Below are 13,917 nucleotides of genomic sequence, written 5' to 3'. Positions count from 1 at the left end.
ATATATTTTCTCTCAAGTGCACATGGGACATTTTCAAAGATAGACCATATATTGGGACACAGGCAAAGTCTCTTCAAATTCAAGAAGATAGAAATCATATCAAGCATCTTCTCAGATCACAATGGCATAATATTTGAAATCAACTACAATAAAAACAATGAAAACAATCAAACACTTGGAGGCTAAATAGCATGCTATTAAACAATGATTGTGTTACCAAAGAGATCAAAAAAGAAATAAAAAGCATCCTGGTAACAAACAACAATGAAGACACAACAATCCAAAATCTATGGGACACAATGAAAGCAGTCTTGAGAGGGAAGTTCATAGCTCTACAGGACTACCTCAAAAAAACAAGAAAAAAAGGTAATAGTCTAACCTACAACTCAAAGAGTTAGAAAGAGAGTATCAAGAAAAGCCCAGCTTAAGCAGAAGGAAGGAAATAATAAAGATTAGAGCAGAAATAAATGACATAGAGACCAAAGAAACAATACAAAAGATCAACAGAACCAAGAGCTAGTTCTTTGAAAGGATAAACAAGATTGATGAATCTCTAGCCAGGCTCACCAGAGCCATTATGCTCAATTAAGATTTGACAAAGGAGGCAAGAGCATACAATGGAGTCAAGACAGTCTCTTCAATAAATGGTGCTTGGAAATTTGATCAGATACATGCAAAAAAAAATGAAACTAGATCACCAACTTATACCATACACAAAAACAAACTCAAAATGGCTAAAGGACTTACATGTAATACAGGAAACCATAAAAATCCTACAAGACTACATAGGCAGCAAAATATCAGACATATGTTCTAGCAATATCTTCACCGATACAGCTTCTAGACCTAGGGCAATGGAGACTAAGGAGAAAATAAACAAATGGGCCTACATCAAAATAAAAAGCTTCTGCACAGCAAAATAAACCATCAACAAAACAACAAGAAAGCCCACTGCGTGGGAGAACATATTTCTCAATGGTATTTCAGATGAGGGCTTAATCTCCAAAATTTACAGAGAACTCATACAACTTAACCAAAGGAAGATAAACAATCCAATCAAAAAATGGGCAAAGGACATAAATAGACACTTTTTAAAAGAGGACATACAGAAGGCCAAGAGCTATATGAAAACATGCTCAAAGTCACTAATCATCTGAGAGATGCAAATCAAAACAACAATGAGATACCATCTCAAACCTGTCAGAATGACTAGCATCAACAAATCAACAAATGACAAGTGTTGGTGAGTATGTGGAGAAAAGGAACCCTCATGCACTGTTGGTGGGAATGCAGACTGGTGCAGCCACTGTGGAGAACAGTATAAAGTTTCCTCAAAAAGTTAAAAATGGAACTCCCATTTGACCCACTAATCCCACTTCTAGGACTATATCCCAAGACACCAGAAACACCCTGTGTTCATAGCAACACAATTTACCATACCTAAGATTTGGAAACAGCCTAAGTGCCCATCAGCAGATGAGTGGATTAGAAAACTGTGGTACATCTACACAATGGAATACTACGCGGCTATAAAAAAGAAGGAACTTTTACCATTTGCAACAGCATGGATGGAACTGGAGAGCATTATGCTAAGTGAATAAGGCAGTCAGAGAAAGATAAAAATCACATGATCTCACTCATTTGTGGGATATAATAATCAACATAAACTGATGAACAAAAATAGATCCAGAGACAAATGGCAGGGGAGATGAGGGAGTTAGAGATCATCCAAAGGACTTGTATGCATGCATATTAGCATAACCAATGGACATAGATACTGGGGCAGTGGGGACTTGCCCTCTGGGGTGGGAACGGCTGGGAGGGGAGGTCAATTGGGGGAAAAGGTGATATATATAAAACTTTAGCCAATAAAAAAAAAGTTAAAAAAATTAAGCACACTACCAGAATAGACATTTCTCCAAAGAGGACATACAAATGGCCAAGAGACACATGAAAAAATGCTCAAAGTCACTAATCATCAGAGAGATGCAAATTAAAACCACAATGAGATATCACCTCACACCATCAGAAAGGCAATCATCAAAAATTCAAAAAACAAGTGCTGGTGAGAATGTGGAGAAAAGGGAACACTAGTTCACTGCTGGTGGGAATGCAGGCTGGTGCAGCCACTATGGAGAACATTACGGAGTTTCCTTAACAAAATAAAAACAGAACTTCCATTTGACACAGTGATCCCACTTCTGGGAATATATCCTAAAACATCCATCAGAAAGAATATATGCACTCCTATTTCATAGCAGCATTATTTACAATAGCTAAAATTTGGAAACAGCCCAAGTGCTCATCAGTAGATTAATGGATAAAAAAGCTGTGGGACATTTACACTATGGAATACTATGCAGTTGTAAAAAAGAGGGGTCTCTTACCCATTGGGACATCATGAATGGACTTGGAAAATATTATGTTAAGTGAAATTAGCCAAACTGAGAAAGACAAATATCACATGATCTCACTTGTTTGTGGAATCTAATGAGCAAAATGAATTGACCAACAAAATAAGACCAGAAGCAGGGAGGAATGAAACAGACTGACATACCTCAATATGAGGTTGGAGGGACGAGAAAAGATAAACCAAAATACTTACATACTTATATGCATAGCCCATGGACACTGGCAATAGGGTGGTGAAGACCTGGGGGAGATGCTCGGAGGAGGAGGGGGAAATGGGGAGGAAATGGTAGATATCTATAATACTATCAACAATGAAAAAAATATATAAAAAAGGAAGCAACAGCGTGAAGTGTTGCAGAAGGGGCAAGTAAGAAAAGATCATTGGGCCGAAACCGGTTTGGCTCAGTGGATAGAGCGTCAGCCTGCGGACTGAAAGGTCCCAGGTTCGATTCCGGTCAAGGGCATGTACCTGGGTTGCGGGCACATCCCCAGTAGGAGATGTGCAGGAGGCAGCTGATCGATGTTTCTCTCTCATCGATGTTTCTAACTCTCTATCTCTCTCCCTTCCTCTCTGTAAAAAATCAATAAAATATATTTTTAAAAAAAAGAAAGAAAGAAAGATCATTGGATTTGGGAACATGGAAGTTATGTGTGACCTTGACAAGAGGGTTAAGTGGAATTGTGGAGACAGGGACATGATTTGAGAAGGTTTACAAGAAAATAGGGGTGAGAGTGAAGATGGCAGACCCAAACAAGTCCTTTATAAGGCCTTGCTCTAAAGCAGTGGTTGGCAAACTGCGGCTCGCGAGCCACATGCGGCTCTTTGGCCCCTTGAATGTGGCTCTTCGACAAAATACCACTTGCGGGCGCGCATGTACAGTGCGAATGAAACTTCGTGGCCCATGTGCAGAAGTCGGTATTTTGTGGAAGAGCCACACTCAAGGGGCCAAAGAGCCGCATGTGGCTCGCGAGCCGCAGTTTGCCGACCACTGCTCTAAAGGATAGTAGAGAAGTGATCGTGCTTTCTGGAGTTAGATGTGGGTACAAGGGAAGGTGTTTGGGTTTTTGTTTTTGTCCAAGATATGAGATTCTAGCCAAGCCAGTGTGGCTCAGTGATTTGGGCGTCAACCCAGGAAACAAGAGGTCATAGTTCGATTCCCAGTCAGGGCATATGTCTGGGTTGAAGGCTTAATCCCCAGTAGGGGGTGTGCAGGAGGCAGCTGATCAATGATGTTTTTCTCTTATCGATGTTTCTGTATTTCTATCCCTCTCCTTTGCTTTCTTTCTAAAAGTAAATAAAAATGTATTTTTTAAAAAGATTTGAGATTCTAGAACTTGTTTGTATGCTAATGGGAATTATTTAATAGAGAGGGTAATATTGATGATGAAAAATTTGGAGACCAAAGTTCTTGAGATAAGAGGAGATAGGGAATATAGAATAAGAGTTCTTGTCAACAATGTTATTGATAATTCATTTTGGAAAAAAATTGAGTTATTCCATCACTCTGGACTATAAAATAAGTATTACAATAATGAAAATGACAATGGTAAGATACTATTTTTATTAAGTGGGTTTTATTAAACTTACCCAGTAAGTCATGTACTCTGCTGCTTTATTTACTTTATTGCTCACACAATACTCAGATAAAAATTTCATTAGTTTTTACAAATGGAGAAGTTGAGACTCAGAGAGTCTAGGTTAATAAAGTTTAGGTTATGTCACATTATAATATGAGTTGAGTCTTAGAATAGACTAAGAACAATTTATTTATTTATTTATTTATTTATTTATTTATTTGGGGAGGGGGTGAACTTTCCTGACACAATTGTATAACATGACATCCTTTGCTTCATAGCTGATTTTAAGAATTTTTTTTTTTTTTTCAAAAAATCCTCGAGCTTCATCAGTTTTCCCAAGGGCCTTTCTTAATCTTTTGATCTTCAAATCACTCTTATTTGAAGCACTTACCTTCCATCACCTTTGCAGAATTTTTCTTCAGTTTTAAGCTGGTCCTCCCTGGGCACAGCTCTGCCTATGACAAGAGCCATTCTCCAGCATTGTTTCTATGAAAACCCACCTTCTTCATGAGATTGCAATTCCACTCTGTGCATATCTGCACCAGATGTTTACATCTTAGGCAATCAGATAGTTAAACAAATATGACTTTGATGGGAGTCATGGCAAAAGAGACATGAACCTTTAATAGAAAGATGTTAGACTGGTCATGCATGGTGCATTATTGGCCTATTTTTTGTTTGTTTTGCTTCCCTAAGCTATGTAATTTGGGAGTTAGGATAAGAACTTTTGCCCACCCCTGTTTGAAATCTTGGGGTGGAGGGAGAGAAAGAAAGTGAGTGTAAAGAATTAGAATAATTTAAAGTATTTGCTTTTGCTTTCCCAAGTCACCCCATTCAGGTCTTTTGCTGTTCCATATTTCTCCAGAATATCAGCTTCCTTCCTGCTTCAGTGTTAGCCACATTACTAACAAGGCCAAAATCTAGGTTAGATGAGTATTTTGGTCCAGAAGCACTGTCTTAAACTAAAACTGAATTCCTTTACTTTTATAGGTTATATGCTATCTAGACTATAACAATCTGTGGTAATGAGGTAGATCTATTAGTACTGATATGAAAAGATGTTCAAGATATAATAAGTAAAAAAAAATTGCAAAACTGTATCCATAATTTGAAAACATTTTGTTAGCTTATTTATATTTACCTATATAGTAATTTATGGAACTGGATCTTAAAACTGAAGTTTCAATCAAATTGTCCAGGGATGAGAAATATCAGACACCAAATGGACACAGGCCACCCTGGAGAAATTTTCAAAGTAAACACTGCAAACTGGTTCTGGGATCCTCTTACCCATTTTGAGACTATAAGAAAGTGGAGAATAGAGGGCTTTGCGAGGAAATCTATTTTAAGAGTTCTGCAGGCCAAGAGTGGGGGAGTGTCAGGTCTAAAGCCGAAGAAGATGGCTATCTACAAACACAGAGCTTGGTTTGCGCTCCTTGGAGTAGGGCTGCCATGCATTGGTGCCCAATTCACACCTGAGGAAGCAGAAGGGTATTGTGGCAAGGCAGAGAGAGTGGAAGCTGCATTTGAAAAGTAACTAGACTCCCATGGATCTTGTTCATGGACCTGGAATGGATGACAGTTTCTTGCAGATCCTAGCCTAAGAGGGAGAGAGAGCCAGGCTGCAGCCACTTGAAGTCCATTTTAATTCCAAAAGGAGTACAGGAGAGGGCTAGGAGCTCCATCGGTGAGAGACCTGAGGAAAGAAGTGAGGATAGTCAGTTGGAGAAGCGTCACCACCAGGCCCTAGGGCCTCAGAAGTACCCTGGAGAGGAAGTGTTGACTGTAAGCATTTGTCTGCCTAGAGCAGTGGTTCTCAATCTTCCTAATGCCGCAACCCTTTAATACAGTTCATGTTGTGGTGACCCCCAATTTCACTGTTACAAACTGAACATAATTAAAGCATAGTGATTAATCACAAAAACAATATGTAATTATATATGTGTTTTCTGATGGTCTTAGGCGACTCCTGTGAAAGGGTCATTGGACCCCCAAAGGGTTGCGACCCACAGGTTGAGAACCGCTGGCCTAGAGAATGCCAGTTAGCCAAGTAAGGAGGTCTCTCTCTTTTTTTAAAAAAATGTATTTTATTGATTTTTTACAGAGAGGAAGGGATAGAGACAGAGAGTCAGAAACATTGATGAGAGAGAAACATCAATCAGCCACCTCCTGCACATGCCCCACTGGGGATGTGCCCGCAACCCAGGTACATGCCCCTGACCGGAATCGAACCTGGGACCCCTCAGTCCGCAGGCCTACGCTCCATCCACTGAGCCAAACAGGTTTCGGCAGGAGGTCTCTTTATCCTCTCACCCTTCTTGACTTTACCAAGTGAGGAAGTGGGGAAGAGGAGAAAAGAGAAAGAAACCCATACCCCATTACTTTCAAGAATGGAAAAGTCTCTTTTGAACAAAGGCTGAATCAATGAATAAAATATTGGGCTAGATATCAAATTTATGATTTGGTACTATATTTTGTGATTGCATGATAGTTTAGAACCTAAAAACTGAACAAGAAAATTGAGGAGCCTGCCCAATTTTCATCTAGTGGCAGAGAAAAAGTTCCATGATGAATAAACTTTTTTGTGTGTGTTTATGTTAATCCTCACCCAAGGATAATTTTTCCATTGATTTTTAGAGAGAGTGGAAGGGACAGGGAGAGACAGAGAGGAAAAAACATCGATGTGAGAGAGATACATTGATTGATTGCCTCCTGTATGAGCCCCAATGGGGGCCAGGGATCAAGCCTGCAACCAAGGTATGTGCCCTTGATCTGAATTGAACCCCGGACCCTTCAGTCATCAGGCCAATGGCCTATCCATTGAGCCAAACTTGTTAGGGCCATATTGAATAAATTTTAAAGGGTAGAGAGAAAGAAAACACAGTGGAGTTCTTCTTTTTTTTTAATATTTTTTATTGATTAAGATATTACATATGTGTACCCTCTACCCCCCCCTCCCCCCCCCCGCTCATCCCCTCACCCCCCCCCCCCCCCCGTTGTCCGTGTCCATTGGTTAGGCCTATATGCTTGCATATAAGTCCTTTGGTTGATCTTTCCCCTTGCCCCCACCCTCCCCTACCTTCCCTCCAAGGCCCGACAGTCCAATCAAAGCCTCTCCGTCTCTGGATCAGTCCTTGTTCATCAGTTTATGTTGTTCATTATATTCCACAAATAAGTGAGATCTTGTGGTATTTATCCGCTCTCCAGTTCCATCCATGCTGTGGCAAATGGTAAGAGTTCCTTTTTCTTCTTCCTCTTCTTAAAGAATACCTTTCAGCATTTCATATAATGCTGGTTTGGTGGTGATGAACTCCTTTAGCTTTTTCTTATCCGTGAAGCTCTTTATCTGACCTTCCATTCTGAATGATAGCTTTGCTGGATAAAGTAATCTTGGTTGCAGGTTCTTGCTATTCATCTCTTTGAATATTTCTTGCCACTCTCTTCTGGCCTGCATGGTTTCTGTTGAGAAATCAGCTGACAGTCGGATGGGTACTTCCTTGTAGGTAACTGACTGTCTTTCTCTTGCTGCTTTTAAGATTCTCTCTTTATCGTTTGCTCTTGGCATTTTAATTATGATGTGTCTTGGTGTGGTCCTCTTTGGATTCCTTTTGTTTGGTGTTCTCTGCGCTTCCTGGACTTGTAAGTCCATTTCTTTCACCAGGTGGGGGAAGTTTTCTGTCATTATTTCTTCAAAAAGGTTTTCAATATCTTGCCCTCTCTCTCCTTCTGGTACCCCTATAATTCTGATGTTGGTACGCTTGAAGTTGTCCCAGAGGTTCCTTACACTATCTTCATATTTTTGGAATCTCTTTTCTTTTTTCTTTTTCGGTTGGGTATTTTTTGTTTCTTTGTATTTCAAATCTTTGACTTGATTCTTGGGATCCTCTTGTCTGCTGTTGGATCTCTGTAAATTATTCTTTATTTCAGTCAGTGCATGCTTAATTTCTAGTTGGTCCTTTTTCATGTCCTCTATGGTCTCACTATACTCCTTGAGGGATTCATTAAATTTATCGGCGGTTTCCATAAAATTCTTGACAAACCTTATAAACGTGGCCTTGAACTCTATATCCAGTCGTCTGCCCTCCTCCATTTCTGCCAATTGTGACCTGTTTCTTTGTCTCCGCATTTTGGCTGCTTCCCTGTGTTGATAGAGTGGCCCTGCGCGCCAGGTGTCCTGTAGGGCCCAGTGGCTCAGCCTCCCCAGTTACCTGGGGTGGACACTCTTGGTGCACTCTTGGTGCCTTGGTTGTTGTAGGATCACTGGGAGGAATTGACCTCCAGGCCAATTGGCTGTGGGAAGCAGCTGTGCCTGAAGTGGGAGAATGGTCCCCCTCTGACCACTGGGTACAGTGGCTCCTGGATCTAAGGAGGTGCTAATTCAGCCCCTGCCTGAGGCCACACAGCCGGAGCCACGAAGAGGCTCAGCTGTGAAGCAATGCAAGCCGCTGCGGGGCCTTGGGCCTTCTCTTGGAAGTTCCGGGTCTGCCTGGCTGGGCTGTAGTTAGGTACATTCACATGCAAAAGCCTCTGCCGCAGCCTGGGTGGGGCGGGGTCTCAGGGAGTCAAAAGGGCAGAGAAAGAAGCTATGGCTGATTCTCCGCGCCCGGAGTCGCGCGTCTCAGTGTCCCGGTAACGGCTGCAAGCACCTCTGGGGGAAATCCGCCCTCAAGTTCGCCCGCTGCCGCCTGACAGACCAGCCTCTCCCCGTATGAGTCCTGGGTCCCCAGAGACTTCCCGGAACCGGAGTTCAGAGCAGTCGGGAGCTTGTGATTCAAAAAGACAGCCGCGTTCTCAGGTGCCACCCCCTTTCCGCGCGCGCGAGCCGCCGCCGTACCTCTGCACTCAGCCTCCGCAGCTCCTCTGGCTCTCAGCGTGCTTTTCTTTTCTTCTAGTTGTAGAAATTACACTCAGCCAGCCTTCCTGTTGTTCTGGACCATGTTTGCTCCGTCCTTTGGGATATTTTTCAATTGTTGTGTGAGGCGACTATTTCCCGGTGTTTATCTATGCCGCCATCTTAGTTTCTCCCCCCAGTGGAGTTCTTCTTACATTACTTTGTTGTGCTTCATGGAAAGACTACTTTCACAAACAAGGTAAGATGTCCAGAAAGAGGATGTGCCAAACACTAGTTATCTCTGGAGGCAGGGACAGGGGAGGAATTCACTTTTTCTCTTATCTATTTCCATTATGTTCGAACTAGAGGCCCGGTGCATGAAATTCATGGATGGAGGGAGGGGTCTCCTCAGCCCAGCCTGCACCCTCTCCAATCCGGGACCCCTCTCCTTCAGCATAACTGGATCACAGCCCAAGGTCCAGGTGCATTGGTCATCTCCCTCCCTCTCCTAACATTTAGCATCCCTGTCCCCACTTCTGCACAACCTACTTCTTATGTTCCAAAGGTGTTCTTATAGATCTTTGAATCTTTTGTGAAAAATTTATTCACTCATTCAAATTTTATTGGGAAGTTAGAATTTTATTGGGAAGTTAGTATGTTCCTACACCTACACAATGTGAATGATTAAAATGCATAACTCTAGGGTTATGCATCCCTCTCACAATCCTGAACCCCTGGCTCCTAATCGCTTACCTGCCTGCTGGCCTGATCACCCCTAACTGCCTCCCTCACGGGCCTGGTCACCCCTAACTGTTGCCCCCTGTAGGCCTGGTTGCCCCCAACTGCCCTCCCGCCAGCCTAATCACCCCCAACTGCCGGCCTGGTCACCCCTAACTGCTCCCCCACTGGCCTGGTTGCCTCTTATTGCCCCCCTGCCAGCCTGGTCACCCCCACTGCCCCCCACTTCTGGCCTGGTCTCCCATAACTGCCCCCCCTGCTGGCCTGGTTGCCCCCAACTGCCCTCCCCCTGCCCCCCATGCTGGCCTGGTCACCCCACATAGCCTGCTTGTTCAGTTGTTTGGTTGTCCCTCACTAACACCCCTGCCTGGTTGTAGGCAACCATCTTGTGAGGGCATGAGGATCAATTTGCATATTACCTTTTTATTATATAGGATTATAGGAGCAGAACATGGTTACTTTTATAATAAAAAACCATGATAATAAGTGTGACCTCCTAAAATATTAAGGGAAAGAAATCATTGCTATGAGTAAAATATTATTGATAAGAAAGAGAGCAAGCTGAAAAACAAAATAGCAATCATCATAACTAACATTTGTAGAATGCATTGCATTTTACAAAACATTATCATTTTAATGATCTCATTTGATTGTTACAGCAACCCTAGAGTTATGCATTTTAATCATTCACATTGTGTAGGTGTAGGAACAGAGTGTCATAACTGTCGGTTACATCACTTGACCAATGACACTGCTAGTGAAGTGAAGGCTCAAATTCAAGTTTTCTGGCTGTAAGTCCCACATTCTTCCAATTTCACAACACTGAGCATTGTATTACAAAGATACAATAAATATTTACATGTTTATTACATATTTAGTTGTCAGGAACCTGGTCTACTCCCAATGGACTGTACCTGGTGCCCTCATGGACATGACATAACAAAGTTATGTTACCACAGCCACATTGACAACACTCTTCTGAACCATATTTCGCTTCCCTCTGTGAATGTTGGGATCTCGATGTGTTTAACACCTCACCTTTGCCCTCACCTTCTAACTGACATTTGTGCTGAATTCCAAACCTATCTATGACCCCATCATTTTTTAGTAGTATAGGCTTAAACTTCAGTTTTCTTTCCTTTCTCCTTGTCAGTTTATTCCATAATTGGTCATTTTTAAGTCATTTTTGCTTCTCTTTCATAGGAACTCACAGATCTGTCCATAGTCCATTTCCATGGATTGGACCCTCCCCACATGATTCAGTGACTTGCTGATGATCATTCATTGTTAAAAATTACCTTTTTCTGGAAGATTTATCTGACCACCTCTGGCCACAGATGTTTCTAGCCCTTGTTCCTGTGGGACCTGAACACTGCATTCTGATGGCATATTTACACCAATCTCCTGCCACCACCCCCCACAACCAAGAAAAGTATATCCTTGAGACAAAGATTACATCTCACCTTCTTATTACCATTACTTAGCATAGTGCTTGGAAAAATTCTAACTTCCCAATAAAATTTGAATGAGTGAATAAATTTTTTCACAAAAGACTCAAAGATCTACAAGGACACCTTCGCAACATATGAAGTAGGTTGTGCAGAAGTGGGGACAGGGATGCTAAATGTCAGGAGAGGGAGGGAGATGACCAAGGCATCTGGAACTTGGGCTATGATCCAGTTATGCTGAAGGAGAAGAGAGGCAGCCTCAGTATCATTTTACACTGGAAAAAGGAGCTGTCTTCATGCTATGGCCTACCCTCTTTCCCCCTGCCCTTCAAGTCACTTCTGAGTCTGGGCAACCCATGGGAACGTTTTGGAGGGACCTGGGAGAAAGCATGGCTGCCACATCTCTAGCTAAGGGTAAGGGAGGTGAGTGAGCCAGCTCGGGTTCACTGTAGAGGTTGTGGTGAGCATCAGAATTGGGAGAGGTGAGCTGCAGCAGTGCAGGGGGACCCTGTGGTCATGTCCAGAGGCAGTGACCTTAAGTGATTGTGTCCAAGAGGGCAGTATGGTGAGCTGGTGAGCCCTGTTGATGGGCAGCCCTGCAGAGGGGAGGTGCTCACCATTCAGGGGAGGGTGCCTTCCCAACTCCTCACTGCAATCACTTCTCATTACTGTTTGTCAGGATGGTGAGGCAGGGAGACGATCTGCCTCCTTTCTCTACCAGACACTTTCATGATTCCACTCTTGTACTCCAAATCCTTCAGACTCCTCTCTGACTAATGAATAAAAGGGAAAGTTTGGCATGAAAAGCCAGCCACAATTTGGTGCCCTAACCAAGCTTTCACCCTCTACCTCCAGCCACTGACTTCTAAGAATCCTCCACTTTCTCGGGCTTATCTGGTCCTCTGTGCTTCACAAAAGGCTCCTGTGGCCCTGCCTCCTGCTGGATGACTTGGAAACCATTCTCGGGATGCAGGGAAGGGAGTCTCTACACTGTCGCAGAGCTGAGCAGGGACCCAGGGCAGCACAGGGTGGTTGCAAATGCATGCACACACAGAGATCCAACAGCTTCTGGCATGTCCTAAGCAAGGAGATTCTCACTCCCCTTTTCTAGAGTCACCTCTCAAGTGGTATAAAATGTTCATTTTGAAACTTTTGAGATACTTTATTCTACGTCTTGACATTAATTTTAATTTAAGTGTAATTTATTTTGGGTTAGTTCTTCAGTACTATGGGCCCCATACCATCCTAACATGGCCCTAAATCCAATCATTCATTACATAATTTATTCAACATACAAAAGAAGAACTTTTTCTGTGCTGTTTTCTAAGGGCTAATGGTGAGGAGGATTTGTAATACTCTAGAAGTCCTAGGAGACAGACAGATTAACTAGTGCTTCTCAAATTTCCATGTGTATCAGAATCACTAGGGCTTCTTAAAATACAGATGGCTGGGTACCTTTCCCAGAGTTTCTGATTTGGTAGGTCAGGAATAGGACCTGAAAGTCTGCGTTTCTAACAAGTTCCTGGTGAGGCTCATGCTGCTGGTCCAGAGGCTCCACTTGGAGAACCACTGCTGTAAACTAACTCTCATTCTAAGAGTCTACTTTGAGACACTAGAACATTAGCTGAGTAAAGGGAGAGGAGTGTTCTCATTTTGTTCATGGCTATATCCTTATGGCCTACTAGACACATAGTGGACATGCAATGAACATTGTTTGAATGAATGATAGAATGGAATGCAAAATGTTATGGGAATCTAGAAGTGGGAGGCTGTCCTGGCCAAGGGATTTTGATGATAGCTTCACAGAGGAGGTCATATTAGAAAATGAATAGGAATTTTTTAAAAAATACATTTTTATTGATTTTAAGAGAGAGAAAAAGGAAGAGGGATACAGAGATTAAAAAAAAAACATTGATGAAAGAGGAACATCATGGATTGGCTGCCTGCTGCACGCTCCCTAGGGGAGCGATCCTGCAACCCAGGTATGTGCCCTGACCAGGAATCAAACCAGGAACCTATTGGTTCCTGGGTCAATGCTCAACTGCTGAGCCACAGGGCAGGGATTTTTAATGAGAGGAGCATGTTCTAGCCAGAGAACACAACATGTAGTTGTGGAGGTGCAAGAACATGGTATGTTTGGCACTCATTCCCCATTCACCCATTCCCTGGTCACTTCATTTTTGACCACTTCAGGGCATGGTGACATTTCTTCTTTTATTTTTAGGACAACAAAATTAGTGCTTTGATGACTTAAACTAGTGATAAGAATCAATCAATATTATAGTTAATAGTACAGATTTCAAGCTCCACCCTACATCTACTGAATCAAAATCCATATGTTTAGAAGCATCCTAGGTGATTCTTAGCATCAAGCCAAGGTGATTCTTAGCATCTCAAGGTTGCTTAAGAGAAACCTTAAAATTTCAAGGTATTTTTAAAATACAATTCAAGGACTTTATTATATAGACATATTACTGGGATAATAGGTCATAGATCACACAAACAGAAGTGGAATCACACCTGTAAGAATGGCTATCACGACAAATCAACAAACAAGTGCTGGTGAGGATGTAGAGAAGAGGGAACCCTCATGCACTGCTGGTGGGAATGCACACTGGTGTAACCACTATTGAAAACAGTGTGGAGTTTCCTCAAAAAATTAAAAATGGAACTGCCACTTGACCCAGTAATCCCACTTCTAGGACTATATCCCAAGAAAACAGAAACACCAATCAGAAAGGATATATGCACCCCTATGTTCAGAGCAGCACAATTTACAATAGCTAAGATTTGGAAACAGCCTAAGTGCCCATCAGCAGATGAGTGGATTAGGAAACTGTGGGGCTTCTACACAATGGAATACTATGCTGCTGTGAAAAAGAAGAAATTCTTACCATTTACAACAGCATG

Source organism: Myotis nattereri, assembly GCF_964212035.1.
Source record: "Myotis nattereri genome assembly, chromosome: 1".
NCBI classification, from domain to species: domain Eukaryota; kingdom Metazoa; phylum Chordata; class Mammalia; order Chiroptera; family Vespertilionidae; genus Myotis; species Myotis nattereri.
This window is presented reverse-complemented; position numbering follows the sequence as displayed.